Below are 15,846 nucleotides of genomic sequence, written 5' to 3' on the forward strand. Positions count from 1 at the left end.
CAGAGCTCAAAGGGCCCTCTGAGACCTATTCCTATCAGCTGTCTCATTATACAACCGGGAAAACCAAGGTTCAGAGAAACAATGTTCTGGTACAGAGAAGGGCACCGATTAGAGGTCAGGACAGCTGGGTTCAAACGCGGGCCCTGCCAGTGACTTGCTGGCTACGCTCGTCCTCTCCCTGGGCCTTATTCTCCAAGTCTGACAACAGGGGGCAAGAATCACGGAGCAGCCCTCGCTGAGGGCAGTTCCAGGGCCGAGACGTGTATCTCGGCGGCCTTTCTCCGGAGCGGAGGGAGCATCCTTTGTGAAACGTTCATTTTCAAAACCTCCAGCCGAGGGTTCCCAAGCCCCGCCTTCCCTCGAGGCTGCTGTGCGTTACCATGGAGACCGTAAGCCCCTCACAGCTCCCTGCTGTTCTGAACCCCTCCCCCTTCTCCATCTCTCTCAGCTCTTTCTTCTGTGGCTGCAGATCTCCCCCCTAACTCGCCTCCGGGCTGATAAGCCCGAACTTCCCCAGGACAGGAATTATTATCCCCGTTTGAAATCGGGGAAAACTGAGACCCAGAGAAGGGGAGAGACCTGCCCCAGGCTACCCACAGCCTTTTGGTGGCAGAATCCCAAACACACTTCATTTCCTGCACGGGGCGCACCTTGACCTCACCACAACCACCCCTCCTATCCAGAGAGTCCTGTTGTTCCTTTTTCCTTCTTTCCGCATTTTTGGTAGTTTAACTTTCTATTCTAAGAAATTCAGAACGTGTTCTGACTAAACCTGGAGTGACGTGAAGTTCAGTCCTTACATTGGTGACTTCAAATCTATTCTTGGGTAAGCTGTTGAAGTCCTTGGTGAACTGAAATAGTGCTGGATGATAAAACCTGCCAACAAGCTACTGCAGAATGTACCCGCCCTGACTATGCAGATGCAACAAAAGAGCATCACATCTTAGAGCCTTGCGATTTTCCAGAATGCATTAAGAAAGCCAGTACAGGACCATGCAGAGTTTACACAACAAACACCTGAGAATTTTGACACATTCTGCCAAGTAGTTAAGTGCTCCTATAACTTTAACAGACAAGGGTATCAAAACCTTGGCATATGGAAAAGAGAATTCATCCTGCAAAGCTGAGTTCCAGTCCCAACCTGCTCATTTTGATCTTGTGCACATTACTCAACCTGAAAGAATACCACTCCCTCCTGTGTGATGGCTGTGCTGATGTGAAAGGACTTGGGAAGGCGTGATAAACTAAGCTCACCAGATGTGTTATTTATTGTTATTAAATGAAGGCTGAAGAAGGATCGCCTAAATTTTTTCCCACGGGCCTCCAACTTTCAGATTGTTAGATTCTGAACTTTTCCATGATTAACATGTGTGATGCTAAAGGTCTATGATTCTAGAATCCTGAGCCTGATTCTAATCCCAGAACCCTGTGAGTCTGACATTCTCTGATTCCATGCAGGTGTGAAGGCAAGGTCTGAAGCCAGGCAGGGTGAAGACCCAGGTCAGCATTCTAGGCCCCTGGGGAGGAGCAGCTGTCCTTGCTGTCCAGTGTCTGGGCTCACCCACGGAACCACAGCCTAATTCCCCTCAGACCTGTCTTCAGCTTATCACCCTTCCTCACCCTTCCTCCAGCCAACTTTCCTTGGGGCTTCATCACCTGTATGATCCATATTCATCACGCATATTTTTCCATTAGGTCCAATTAAACCACTTTGCCAACACTGCAGGAATCAAGACTTCCCTCAATTAGTAGGCCCAGCAGAAGAGGCCCCAATCTAGGATGGTTCCACCTGTAGCCCCCCTTACCCCATACCCCAAGCACCATCCCCCCTATTCCCTCACACCCATTAGCATGTAGCTACAGGAGCATTCCTTTCTGCAGGTTCTGGTACATGGTGTTCCTCTCTGATGGCCTCACAGGAAGCTGGCTGCTGACTCACCCCAGGTGGCTAATGCACCAGGTTCCCATGTAGTCCGATGGGGCTGCTTCACTAGGTGCACAGCATGGGTACATGTGAGCTTATATATGTGGACACCACAAGGATACCAGCTCTAGGCCGCAGACGTGAGATCCGGCTCCCAGGCCACTACTGATAATAGGGTTACATTAAGCTAACACCTTCCTCTTTGTCTAAAGAGAGTATTATGGCCCTGTGGGCCTCACAGAGTGTTCTGAAGCTTCTGAACAAATGTATCAACAATAAATTGTTCAAGAATTACATGCTGTGCTGTAAACTGATATCTAAATACAATGTGCTACAAAGATGTTCATGGTTAGCCCCATACCAGCACCACTGCCTAGCCATGTGACCTCAGGCAGATCATTTTACTTCTCTGAACCTTAGTTTCTGTGTGTGTGTTTGTGTGTGTGTGGTTTTTTTGAGTGCTTAGTATATAATGGGCATTGTGTCTGGCATGCTACATGGTTTACTCTATATCAGTCAGGATTCTCAGTTGCAAACAACTGAAACCATCCCTGGCAAACCTAAGCAAAAAGGAGCTTTATTGGAAGGCTGTTGGATGGTTTACTGAAATGATGAGGAGACTAGAGAGCCAGATAGAATTCAGGGGTAACTGGGCATAGCCAAAGTCCTCCACAGGAACTGTTTAGGACAGACTTCACCTCATGCTACTTGCCACTTGCTGCTCACCACAGCACTACTGGGCTCTTGTCCTCACCTCAGCCTCCCAACATAATCTCTGTCCTCACCCCTCTGCCTAACTCCCACCAGACTCAAGGCTCAGGTGATGGCATCAGCTTGGCTCAGTCCAGACCCACATGGGTCAGGGGAAGAGTTGCTGCCCCCTTCAGCTTCTGTATAGCTTGGAATTCCTCCAAACAGACAAAAGTATCTGGATGTTGGGCAGCCAAAAACATCCAATGTCCACTAAAGCCTTTAGCAATCTTTTTTCAAAAAAATTTTTTAATGTTTATGTTTGAGAGAGAGACAGAGTGTGAGTAGGGGAAGGGCAGGGAGAGAGGGAGACACGGAATCCAAAACAGGCTTCAGGCTCTGAGTTGTCAGCACAGAGCCAATGTGGGGCTTGAACCCACAAACCGCAAGATCATGACCTGAGCTGAAGTTGGATGCCCAAACAACTGAGCCACGCAGGCGCCTCAAGCCTTTAGCAATCTTGGAATCAGGTGTCTCTGAAGGGTTTATTTACTGGTCACCCAGCAGGTCACTAACACTCACCTTGCAGGAATGGAATAAAAAGAATGGATGTAGGTAGTCAGGAAATATTAACTCCCTTTTCCCTGAGTAGTAGCTATTGCTGGGAAATGTTTGCTCAGCCATGGGGAAGGCTTTCAAAGACTTGTTCATATTCCCTAGGATTCTGGAGTTGGCCACTAACAACACTCACAATTGTAGTTTACCCCAAGAGACGGACTCCAGTGTAGACAGATTATCATCACCATCATCATCATATTGCCTTTATTTAGTTCATGGGAGCCTCACAAAACCCTGTGAGTTAGGTATTACTTCAGTTTACCAAAATGAGAACACAGGGCCTCAGAGAGGTTTAGTGACTGTTCCAAGCTCAGAACTTGTGACTTCCAAAGCAAGTCAGAGCCCAAATCATATCCAGGTCTCCTGTTTCCAGGGTCTGCTCTAACACATGGCCTTTATTTCAAAGGAGCAAGCTGAAAGCAGGACATTCAAGATTCAATACAGACACAAATGCCAAGGCAGGAAGAGGCCTCAAGACTCTGCAACCCTTCTCCCTTTTTATTGATGGGAAAGCTGAGGCCCAGAGAGAGGAGGTGCCCTGCCCAACCTCACACAGCACTGTCTATAAAGCCTCTGTACAAGAGCCAGGGTTTGAATACAGTTGTCTTGCCTCCCAGTTTAGTGAGCTTTGCTCACACCATTACAGAGCTCATTTTAAACTTGAGGTAACTAAAATGGACAGAAGAGTAGTTAAATGGCGCACTCAGCTGTTGGGATAAGGCTTAGGTGTGGGCCCAGAAAAAAGCAGCAGGACGGCTGAGAAGTAGGAGGCTTTGAACCTTCAGAAAATCCTGTTCTCTCATAATCAGGAAATGTCTCCAAACATTGAGAGCCAGTTATCTCATCCTGGTTGGAACTGATTGACACAGACTTAAATTTGTGGGTTAACAGAATAGTTGGAGAGAGGGATCTGAAGGCAATTAGATTAGACCTGGACAAGATCAAACTTGTGTGGCCCAAAGAGCTGGACAGTCTGTGATCATTAGCGCCTTCATCTAAGGCCCACACCTAGACACTGGGAAATTTCCATGTGGCTTGGCCCTTGAGGCAGACTTCCCTCCACACAGATGCCCCTCCTCCTACCCCTCCTGACTCCATCCAGAGTCAGCTCAGATAGCATTTCCCTAGGAAAAATTTTTGATTCTCACACTGGGTTGGAACCTACTCTGGTCTCCTGCAGCCCCTACAGCTTTCCTATGTTATGTTACATCAGTGACCACACTGAGTTGTCATTGAATATGCCCCTGTCTCCTGCATTAGAGACTGTTAACTCCAGGGTATGGAAAAGTCTGAGGCAGAGAAGAGTCAGCAAATGTTAGCTAACTGAATGAATGGATGGAGAAAAAGAAGGAGAGAACACCCAGGAACGCAGCCCTCTCCCCAGTTCCTCTTCTATTCCCACTCTAAACTCCAGGCCGAGGGATATCAGCCTCTGTTCCATCCCAACTCCTGGATTTGGCCTTTGGATCTAGTTTCTTTGATAATGAAGCCTCAACTCTCCCCCAACTAACTCTGACCTGGCTTCCCCTGCTCCTGACCGACTACAAGGATCCTGAGTTGCCTTCAGTCTAATGTCCCCAGAAGGTGAACTCCAGTAGTGAGAGCCCCATCTGCAGGCAGCTTGCTGGCCAGCAGCTTAGTCAGGCTACCCTAGAAGAAAGGACATACAGTAGCCACAGGCTGGCATGGTCTCTGTGCAGGCCCTGACATCTCAGTGTGAAGCTGACAGAAGCCCAAGAGCCAGCCAGATGCCCATAAGTGAGAAGCTCTAGCAGCCAACTAGGTCTTTATTGGGCCCTTATAGGCCACTAAGCTGGGGATATGGGAATCAGAGTCTGAATCAGAGGCTCAACACTGAGGTAAAACTAAGCAAGAAGGATGCCAGGACATCTAGAAGGGGGTGTTTTAGGGACCCAGTGACATCAACATTCCAGAACATACTAATATTCTAACACATGGATGTTACAGCACACTACATTCTGTCACCTTGCCATTCCCTATGGGTGACATTCCACCCCTGCAACATTCCTCTCTCTGCCATTCCAACATTCTGCTCCACCAACATTCCTCCATACCAGCACTCCAACATTTTCAAATACCAGCACCACAACTGGAACTTTCAATCCTCCAACTTCCTTCTACTATAACCATTTATTTGTCTCTTGGTTCACTTACACCACTGGCTCTTAAAATTTTGGAGAACACAAACTCTTTTAAGAAATTTCTTAAAATCTCTGGCTCCTTCTTCCCCAGGAAAAAAATGTATACATACATATCATTTTGTGTATCATTTCAGATTTTCAATAACCCTCAGCAGGATCCATGGACTCTAAGCTAAGAACTGCTTAATTTTACCCTGCCTTAATCCAGAAAGACATTTAAAATAAAACAAGATCTAAGTTTAAGATAGGATAAGACTGAAAAAAAAAAACAAACAAACATGGTAGGGACAAAGCGGAGCCTGGAATGATGCAAAAAGTGCAGAACATAGTGACCTACAACAGCTAAATTTGTATCCCACATATTTAGCTCTAAGACTTCCAGCAGCCAAGGCAAAAAGGGAAACCTGTTCACTTACACAGTTCACAGTGTTCATGAGATAAAAACAAACCACTCACTCTTTAGGGGACATACAACTATTCTTGGTATGAAGACCAGACAAGAGTTTCTCCTGAGATCCTCCTAAAGAATGATGTAATGGACCATGGCCTCAACAGGGCTCCCTCACAATAGACCCAGAGATGTGTTCTGTAGTAGAGTGACCAACTCATCCCAGTTGGCCTGGCACTTTCTCAGTTTTAACACTGAAAGTCTTGTGCCCCATGAGCCTCTTTGGTCCCAGACAAACTGAGATGGTTGATTACCTTATTTGTGAGCTATTGGTCAGTCAGAGATTACCTATGGTAAGATTCTAAAGTAGCATGTATAATTAAAATTATCCTTGGAGGGGCACCTGGGTGACTCAGTCGGTTGAGTGTCTGACTCTCGATTTCGGCTCAGGTCATGATCCCAGGATTGCGGGATTGCTGAGCATGAAGCCTGCTTAAGATTCTCTTTTTCTCTCTGCCACTCTCCCCCACTCACTTTCTTTCTCTTTTTCAAATAAAATATTAAAAATAAATAAAATATATAAATAAAATAAATATAAGATAATATATAAAATATATAAAATAATTAAATAAATATAAAAAATAAATAAAATTATCCTTGGAAAGCCTTACATTCATTCAAGAAGTAAAGTACAGAACCCACCTCTCAATAGCACAGCCAATTATCCCCTAGCAACAGAAAAGACTGCTGTTTCTTTGGTGGTGTATCTGAAGAGACTGCCTTGCCTTAAACACTGGAATCACATACGGTGTGGCAAAATGAGCACACACCAAGGATTTTATGAGGCATGTAAGAGCTGATACCAATGGAAGGAACAACAGATTTACCTCTCCCCTAACACACTCTTCTGGGGAATATGCTGAGTGAATGAATTAATATTTAATATGTTATTGGTCCTTCTCTTCCCATCTGTCTCTTTTCACTCACAAGTAAAATTGAATTTCTGTAAGTCAAAAAAATAGTACCTATCCCATAGGGTTGTTGTGAGAATTAAGGGTTAATATTCATAGAACACTTGAAAGAGTACCTGGCACAGAGTGTTTGCTCTAATTGCTGTTAAATATAGGTATGCTGGCACTCCACTGTATGTCCTATCCTACAGCAATCCTGGCTATAAGCTGATAGCAATTTGGGAAAGATATTCTCTGGCAGGGATGAGGGTTAGGACCCCAGCCCTCTGTAGTTCCAATTTCATTGAAGGCATACCTTCTAAACTTCTAGAGTTGCTAAGAGACTGCCCGTCTTCAGATAGTTCTTCCCAAGCACTGGATCTGAGTCTGAGGTCGTAAGTGTGAGTGGCCGTGAACATACCCTGCTGAGGGTTTTCCCCTCTCAGTCCACTCCTTGGTTTAGAGGATCCCCACACACCAGCTAGAGAATAACAGCTCACAAGCTCCCTCAGTGTCCAGACTGTACATGCCTCCCACGCAGTCTGCCCTGCCGTTGGGGGGTAGCCCTGCCCAGCTGGGGTCTGTGCAGAGGCCTGGCATGAGTACTGAGCTGTTTGCCACACAGACCAATGAATCGCTGAATGTGAAAACACTGTGCACTGTGAAGTGCTCTGCAGGTGTGAGAGACCAGGATTAGTATACAATGGTACTGGGTTCAGAGTCCAGAGAGATGATGAGACTGGAGCCTGGGTAGTGACCACAGGATGGAAGGAGGAAGCAAACAGCAATTATTTCAGAAGGCTTGGAAGGAGACACACTTGATAGTTAACTATGCTAAGGCCAACAATCGGTAAGAAATCCCAAGCAGTAGGGTTCCTGAATCCTTCTCCAGGCAGAGTGCACATTTCCCTGAGAATCTCAGAGAGAAAAAAAATAATAAATACTTGATTAGTTTACCAAAAACTCACCAGATGCCTACTCTGGTCTATGCACTGGGCATAATGGTCACCATGTCTGACCTAACTCCTAAGGGGGGGTTCTCCTTGAAACTTCCTTGACAGTTGTTGGCTCCACCACTTACCAACTCTGTAGTCAGCAAGCCATTTACCTCTTCTAAGGTTCAGTTTATCTATCTGTTAAATGAAAATAATGCTGAACAATACCTATACCACAGGATTATGCTGGCCATTAAATAAAACAATAAACACATACAGTGCTTAGCATACGTCCCATACTGTTCTAAGTGTTTTCCACATGTAAACTCATTTAATAAAAATAACCGCAGGAGGTAGGTACCATTTTTATCCCCATTTTCCAGTTGATGAAAAGAAGGCACAAAGAGGTCAAGTAATTTGCCCCAGATCATACAGCCCATCAGTGGTGGAGCCAGAAGTGAACCTAGGCAGTACATCTCCAGAGCCTGTGTTCTTGACTACTCTGCTAGCCTTCTTCTTCTTCTTCTTCTTTTTTTTTTTTCCCAATAAGCTCTATGCTCAGTTTGGGGTTTGAACTCATGACCCTAATATCAAGAGTGTATGCTCTACTGACTGAGCCAGGCAGGAGCCCTGATCCCTCACATTTTCAATGAAGTACTTAGCATAACTCCTTGTACATAGTAAGTACCCAGTTGATGTTAGCTGCCATTATTATGATATTTTTTACATCTTTAATGAGGTATATTTTAAGCATTATGATTATATTTTGACTTAATATTAGGAAACACTTTCACTGAGCTGAAATCCCCCTCAGAACATGCCCCTAGAATCTCCTGAAAGCCTGTCTTCTTCCTTGCCCCATTCCAGTCTCTTAGAGATTTTCATTCACAGGCCAGACCTGCATGATGGGGCTTGGTCCGGCCTCATTCCTGTCTGTTGATGACTTAGTCATTGGCCCATAGGGATCGATAAGCTTCTGACAAGTCCCAGGACAATTGCAGGTTGGGGGCTGCTGCTTCCCACCCCAGAGCACAGCACCTACATAAAGAAACCACATAATCTGTAGGACCCAGTGAAATTAAAATGAAAATGCAGAGGTCCTTGTTAAGAAATTATTAAGAATTTTAAGGCAGTGACAGTAGAGAATTAAACCAAGCATAAGGTTCTATGAAAATGCACAGGTGGCATATTCATGAAACTGGCCCTGAGCAGCACCTTCTAACTATGGCTCTTCACCACCCCACCCCACCTTCAGCCCATCCTGCCACGCACACAAGAAGCTGAGCCTGGAAAGCTCCTGGCACACCTGAGAAACACAGGAAGCATTTGGCACCAAGAGTTAAAGCCCACTTGAGCTCTGGAATCCATCAATTAGCTATAAGTCTACCTTGAACTTTACTGGCTGTAAGATTCAATCTGCCCACTTCCCCACTGGCTCCCTTTGTCAAAGGCAGCCCTATGGATTTAGTGGATAACAGTACAAATACCAGATTAGGTGCTGGGGACCTATCATAATCTTGCTGGGCAACTGACGGCACTTCATGACCTCTCCAGTCTGTTTTCTTGTGTATTAAATGAAATGGTTGAATTCAGTATCAAATTAAATGTTATTTTACTGAGCACTGACCAGGCATGTTCACATCATAATGATATCATTAAATTGAGCACTTATTTACCAGGCACCATTACCAGACGCATTACACCTTTGTACATTCCTTGGTTTAACCCTCACAACAATCTAATGAGATATTTTTCAAAACTCTAGAATTTAAACTTGACAGGGGTAATGATTTTTGTGTTTTTTTTTTTTCTACAATGTATCCCCAACTACTAGAATAATGCCTGGCACACAGTAGGTGTTCAAAAGCCATTTGTGGGGGGCACCTGGGTGGCTCAGTCAGTTGAGAGTCCAACTCTTAATTTTGGCTCAGGTCATGAGCCCAGGGTTGTGGGATTGAACTCTGCATCAGGCTCTGCATGGAGCATAGAGCCTACTTGGAATTCTCTTTCTCCCCCTCTCCCTCTGCTCCTCTCCACAGATTCTGCTATCTTTCTCTCTCTTATAAATAAATAAATAAACAAACAAACAAACAAAAATTAAAAATTTAAAAAAAAAATCCATTTGTGGAACAAATGAATGAGAAAACAATCCAGAGAGGCAGTGATGTGGCTTGTCCAAGGACTTACAGTTAGAAAATGCCACAGTCAGGATTCGAACCCACATCTGCCTTGCTCCAAAGTCTATGTTTATACTCTTCCACCTGCCATGTGGGTGTGAGTCTCATTTTATAGATGAGGAAACAGGCTCAAGCAAATGGAGTTGCTCTCCAGGATCTCTACTGGTTCTCAGATTTTGTGGTTCTAAGCGCCTGGGCCCACCCTGCTGGAAGTAATACCACTCTGAATGTTAATGTCATTTATCACCTCTGCCCAAGATTCTTCTCAGGCCTCAAGAACATTCTTCTTTCTTCACAAAAGTAGGGTCACTGGCATAGGCAGCTCAGGTTCAAATCCTGCTCTGCTACATACTGTTGTGACCTTGGGCAATTTCTCAGTATCTCTGTGCTCCAATTTCCTCATCAACATCCTAGACGTCCCTGGAAGGATGTCCCCTCCTCCAGAAGGTGCCCTGTACACAGAGGGCCCTTCATAAATGTAGCCATAATTACTCGAGCCCAGAGCAGCTTCACGGTCAAAGTTTGCTGCCACTGATGTCTGGTGTCTGCTGGGGCCTCCTAGAACCTGATTGGAGGCCACCAGCCCAGGGAGAGCAGGGTCAGCTGCTATTCTTGGAGCTGATGGAACCTAGCTGGGTTTCAAGTTCCCTCAGAAAGTCGAGGCCCAGGCAGCTCGGCTACTTATGTGAGCAGTAAGATCTGACCTCAGCATGTTCTCCCGGGCTCTCCACATGGCCCAGACTGGAGAACCTTGGGGCACAGAGCATCTGAGGGAGACCACAACCTCCTGAAGCTGACCTCAGCCTTTTAACTCTTGTTCATCAGCATCTGTTTGGTGCCCAGAAGAGCCCTGGATGCTGTTTTGGGATCTCCCAGATAATGCAAAGATTTTTCAACATCTGGATGACGGGCAGCCTCCGGAAGTGGGAAAAGGAGTCAGGAAATGGGCAGGACTCCATTTTAATCCCAGCTGCACTACTCTCTGGGTCTGTCTCTTGACAAGCCACTTTTTCTGAGAGTTTCTCACAGGGCTGTTGAGAGGATTAGAGCATCTGGCACGTCATAGATGTGAGCTCCTAAATGACAGGGAACCTGTCAGATTCAGCCCACTCTCAGTATTGGTTGAATGGGTGATGAATTATCGAGAGCACTGAATAGAAAAGCCTCACTGGGCTCCCATCTTTCACCACACAGACCTCTGACCCCAATTCTCACATAGAATTGTGGAGATCTCTGCATCAGCCCTGACAGGTGAGCATCTACCCTTGGCTTGCATATTCCTGTGATAGGACACTCACCACTTCCTAAGGCTTCCATACATCGGGCCTAGTTCTGAGGTCTGTCTCCTGGCAGCTTCCATCATCAGGCCTACTTCTGCTCTCTGCAGTTGTACAGAACAAGCCTCGCTCCCCTTCCAGAAGACAGTCCTCCAATGATTCATTACACAATGAAAATGTGCCAGCCATTGAACTAAGCATCTCACTTTATCTCATTAAACCCTTTAACCTTCACAGTAGTCCTGAAAAGGAAACATTATCCCTACTTTAGTGATAAGGAAAATGAGGCTCAGAGAGGTAACATAAACACATTTGTACATAGCAGAGAAATGCTGTAAATCCAGATCCTTCTCCAAAGTGCTACCCTTTCAATGTTCAATGGATCCACCAGAAGATAGAATTTGTGCCTCAGAGTCCCTTCCCTTTCCTTCAGTAAAGAGTTTTTAAGTATCTTATCTGTACTGGTCTTGAGCTAGGCACTGGGAATAGAGATGAGTCAGACACAATACAGGCCCTTGAGGCACTTACAGCCTGTCCCAAACCATGTGAAAAAAACTGACAAGTACAAGGACTGTCAGAGCACCACAGACCCTGAGGGTCAAGGAGGGCTTCCTGGAGGAGGTGACATTGGGCTGAGTTTTAGAGGATTAGGAATTGGCTAGGCTTGTGTGAAGGGGGGCAAAAAGCAGATGTTTTGGTGGAACTGCTGTTATAAAAAGCTGAAGCTATGCAGAGGGTCATGGTGCCAAACCAAGGAGTCAGGACTACAAACCACTGGAGTGGGCCATCTGCTTTAGTATGTGTGAGAAATCTCCTGGGCTTTGCTTGTTTAGAATCCAGACTTTTATTTAGTACATCTAGGTGGGCCCAAGAATCTATTTTAAGCAGTGCTCTAAGAGTATAAGGAGTAGGGGGTCACCATTGCTATAAGGGACATCTTTGAAGGATTTCAAAGAGGACAGAATTCTTGGGGAGCCTAGTGGCTCAGTCGGTTGAGTGTCGGACTTCAGCTCAGGTCATGATCTTGTGGTTGGTGGGTTCGAGCCCCGCATCGGGTTTGCTACTGTCAGTGTGGAACCCGCTTCGGATCTTCTGTTCCACCCCTCTGTCCCTCCCTCACTTGCACACTCTCTCTCAAAAATAAATAAGACATTAAAAAAATAAATTAAGAAAAAAGAGGATAGAATTCTTAGTCCCTGTGTTTGGAGCCTCATAAACTCCTCATAAACTCATCATCAGGGACACAACCATGAAAACAAGAATTTATAATGATGACTAATTCTTAGTATTCCAAGAAAAAAAAAGTGCCAAACTTGGACTTGTGGTTCTTTAGCCATGAGGATATTGATTTATTGGCATTAAGTTTTTGAGCATGTACTTTAGGGTGCCAGGGTAGCACTCTGTTGGGTCCTTTTCCTCCATTATCTTAAAACCTTTTTTAAAAAGACCCTTCCTGAACACAGCCCAAGAAAGAGTATTGATCCATCATGTGTCAGCTCTGGCTTAGACAGGAACTTTTCTTGATGAGCAGTTTCAAAAAGAATATACCCCTGTGGCTTACACTGGTCCCTAGACATGAATATGAGTCTGGGCCTGATTTGTCCTGGGGTGGTTGGAGGCTGCTAAGGTGCCACGCTATGCTGTTCATCTCAGCAAGCAGCCACTGATGGTCTAGCATGTTCCCGGCCTCATCCTGGGCACTAAGGATACAGAAGAAGCCAATCAAGTCCCTATTCTCCAGGAGCTCATAGTCCTGTGGAAAGTGGAGACCATCAACACACAGATGATAATACAGTGTGATCAGCGCTGTGATGGATGAAATTTGGGGCAGAAAAAGCCTCTAACCAGACTGGGTGATGAAGGGAATGCTTCCAAAGTGTTAAAAGATGAAGACCATTCTACTTAAAAGGCAGAAGGAAGCAGGGGCCCTCGCACTCTGGTGCTGGCGTAGGGGAGAGAATCAGGGGTGGGGATCCAGACTTGGGAGGGGTGACAAAATCAATAAAAATAAAAAAGTAAAAGATAAAGGAACATTCCAGGGAGAGGAGCCAGCATCATAAATGCATGGCAGTAAGAAACAGCCAGGGTGTTTTGTTGCTAATTTTTTTTTTTTTTTTTTTTTTTTTTTTTTTTTTTTTTTTAGCAGTGGTGCAGAGACTACAAGCAGCTCCCAAGTTAGGAAGATGGAGCTAAATATGGAGGCAAGGAGGGACTGTATCATGGGGGCGGGGAGACTTATATGTTAGGCAAAGAATTTTGGCCTTTCCTCTTCAGACAGTGGGGAGGCCTGATTTATAAACTGTAATACAATCACCATTCCTTAAGCCTGGGGAGGGGCACCAGCTGGGAATAGTTTCCACTCCAGGCCCCAGCAGGTGCAAGTCTTCTCAGTGACTCTGTCTCCACTGGGGCCACAGGGAAGGAGGAGGAGGAGGAGGAGGAAGAGGAAGAGCAAGAGGAGGAGCAAGAGGAGGAGGAGGAGAAGGAGGAGGAGGCGGCGGCGGCGGCGACAGGAGGCAGGCCCCACCCCCCACCCCCTTCTCCAGGCCTCTAGAGCAGCTGTTTTAGGCCCTGAATACCTCTAGAGAGCCTCACCATCAGCTCCCTGGATATTAAAAGAATGGCAGCAAAGGAAGACTGTCTTAAAAGTTAGACACCTTCACAAGTTAACACTGACACATGGAGAGAAAACAATGACCTAATTATAAAATATGGTCCCATAAAAATCTTTTATCCCCATGTTATAGGTAACAAAACCAAGACCCATAGGTCAGATAACTTGTCCAAGGTCACACAGCCAATAAAGGCAAAACCCAGATCAGAATCCAGGTGAAGACCTTTAGACCTAAGACCTGGAAAGAGTCTGGTACCTCCCCTCCCCAACCCTAATAATAAATTTAAAATAAGAGATCTAAACTGCAAAATCAGTATCAGAAAGCCAAAAATGTTTACCTTTTTTTCACATCAAGTGGTTATTTGATGTTTTTTAAAAATACAAAATTATTTTATTGATTTATATCTTCTCATTCTTTGTTAGGTGCCCTAATTACTCATGCTTATTAGTATGCCTTTGACTAACCCAGAGTTGCCCACATCTGTAGGATCTGAAATCTAGGCATTTTCCCTCTACCATGCTGCCTCTCACAAAATTTTTTCAGGCAATTGTGTAAAACTTTAAGAAATTAAAATGCAATTTATTTCTAAATTAAAAAAAAATTTACTGAACGGCTCTAAGAAGTTTTTTGTCCCCCTCCTCATTTCACTCCACATCAATATGAAGGGGACCCCTCCCCCTCCCCCATTCACCCAGGTACTCAGGCTAGAAATTTGGGTTCTTTTTTAACCCCAGGCTTGATTCCACCCCCTTCTACCCCCACATTGCTCTCCAATTCGTTTTCCACAGTAGGGTGATCTAATTTCCTGCTCAAAACCCTTCAGTGACTCTGCATGACCAACAAGATAAAACCCAAACCTCTAGGCCCTCTGTCTCTGAGACTCTTGCTTCCCTTTCTCACAACACTGAGCACTGCACTATGAAATTTTAGTGAAAACACAAACCACTAGTCAATTAGGAAACTTCTTCATTAGACTATCCAGGCCAAGCCTGGCACAGAGGAAACACATTAGAAATAGTTGCTAATGATGATTCGAATGCCTGCTAGCCAGAGGACACGGTAATGAGTAGCTTGCTGTGAACAGAGTCTGGAAACCCATTTTCAAACCTTGCCTCAAACGTTGCACAAAAGTGAGAAACTCAACTATGCTGGCTTTTATCAATCCATTCCTTCCCAGAGTGACTTGGGTATGAAATGGCCTTGGGACCTTTCTGGGCAGTAAATTCTTACTCTTTACATTTTAATAACTTTTGTGAAGTACACATTTTGAAACTGTTAATGCTTACTCTCTTGCTTTCAGCCCCATCTTACTATGTGATCCAAGGAAGGCAGGCACCTTAGGTCCCAGGCAGGAACTGGTCCATAAAAAAATAACCCAGTACATCTGCTACCAAAAATCAAATTAACTCTTCAAAATTACAATACCAATAATTTAATTGGAAAGATGTAATTCTTTAAAAAGTAATTAAATGACAACACTATTGGGCCAAAGAATGCTAGTAGGTTGTAAAGGATAGTGATGGGTAATTGTTTCCTCTGCCATGTTCCAAAATGCATTTCATGAAAACATACCGCTTTTATAACCGAAAACTTCAAACCTTGCATTAAAAAAAATTAAATGTTTACATTTTTTTATTGTGGTAAATGCACATAAAATTTACCATCTTAATCATTTTTAAATGTATAGTTCAGTAGTGTTAACTACTTCGCGTTTTTGTGCAAGTAATCTCCAGAACTATTTTGTCTTGCAAAATTCAAACTCTATAACCATTAAATAACTTCCCATTTTCCCCTTCCCCCAGCCTGTGCCAACCACCATTCTACTCTCTCTCTGAGTAGATCTAGATACCTCATGTAAATGAAATTACACAGTATGTCTTTTTGTGATGGCTATTTCATGTAGCCTGTCTTTTAGGTTCATCCATGTAGCATGGGTCAGATTTTCCTTCCTTTTAAGGCTGAGTGATATTCCATTGTATGTATACACCACATTTTGTGTATCCACTCACTCACTGATAGACATCTGAGTTTGCTTCTGCTTTGTGGCAACTGTAAATGTTGCTATGAACATAGGTGCACCCAGAAATGGAACTGTTAGATGATATGGCCA

The sequence above is a fragment of the Acinonyx jubatus genome, chromosome C1 (genome assembly GCF_027475565.1).
Source record: "Acinonyx jubatus isolate Ajub_Pintada_27869175 chromosome C1, VMU_Ajub_asm_v1.0, whole genome shotgun sequence".
Lineage (NCBI taxonomy): Eukaryota > Metazoa > Chordata > Mammalia > Carnivora > Felidae > Acinonyx > Acinonyx jubatus.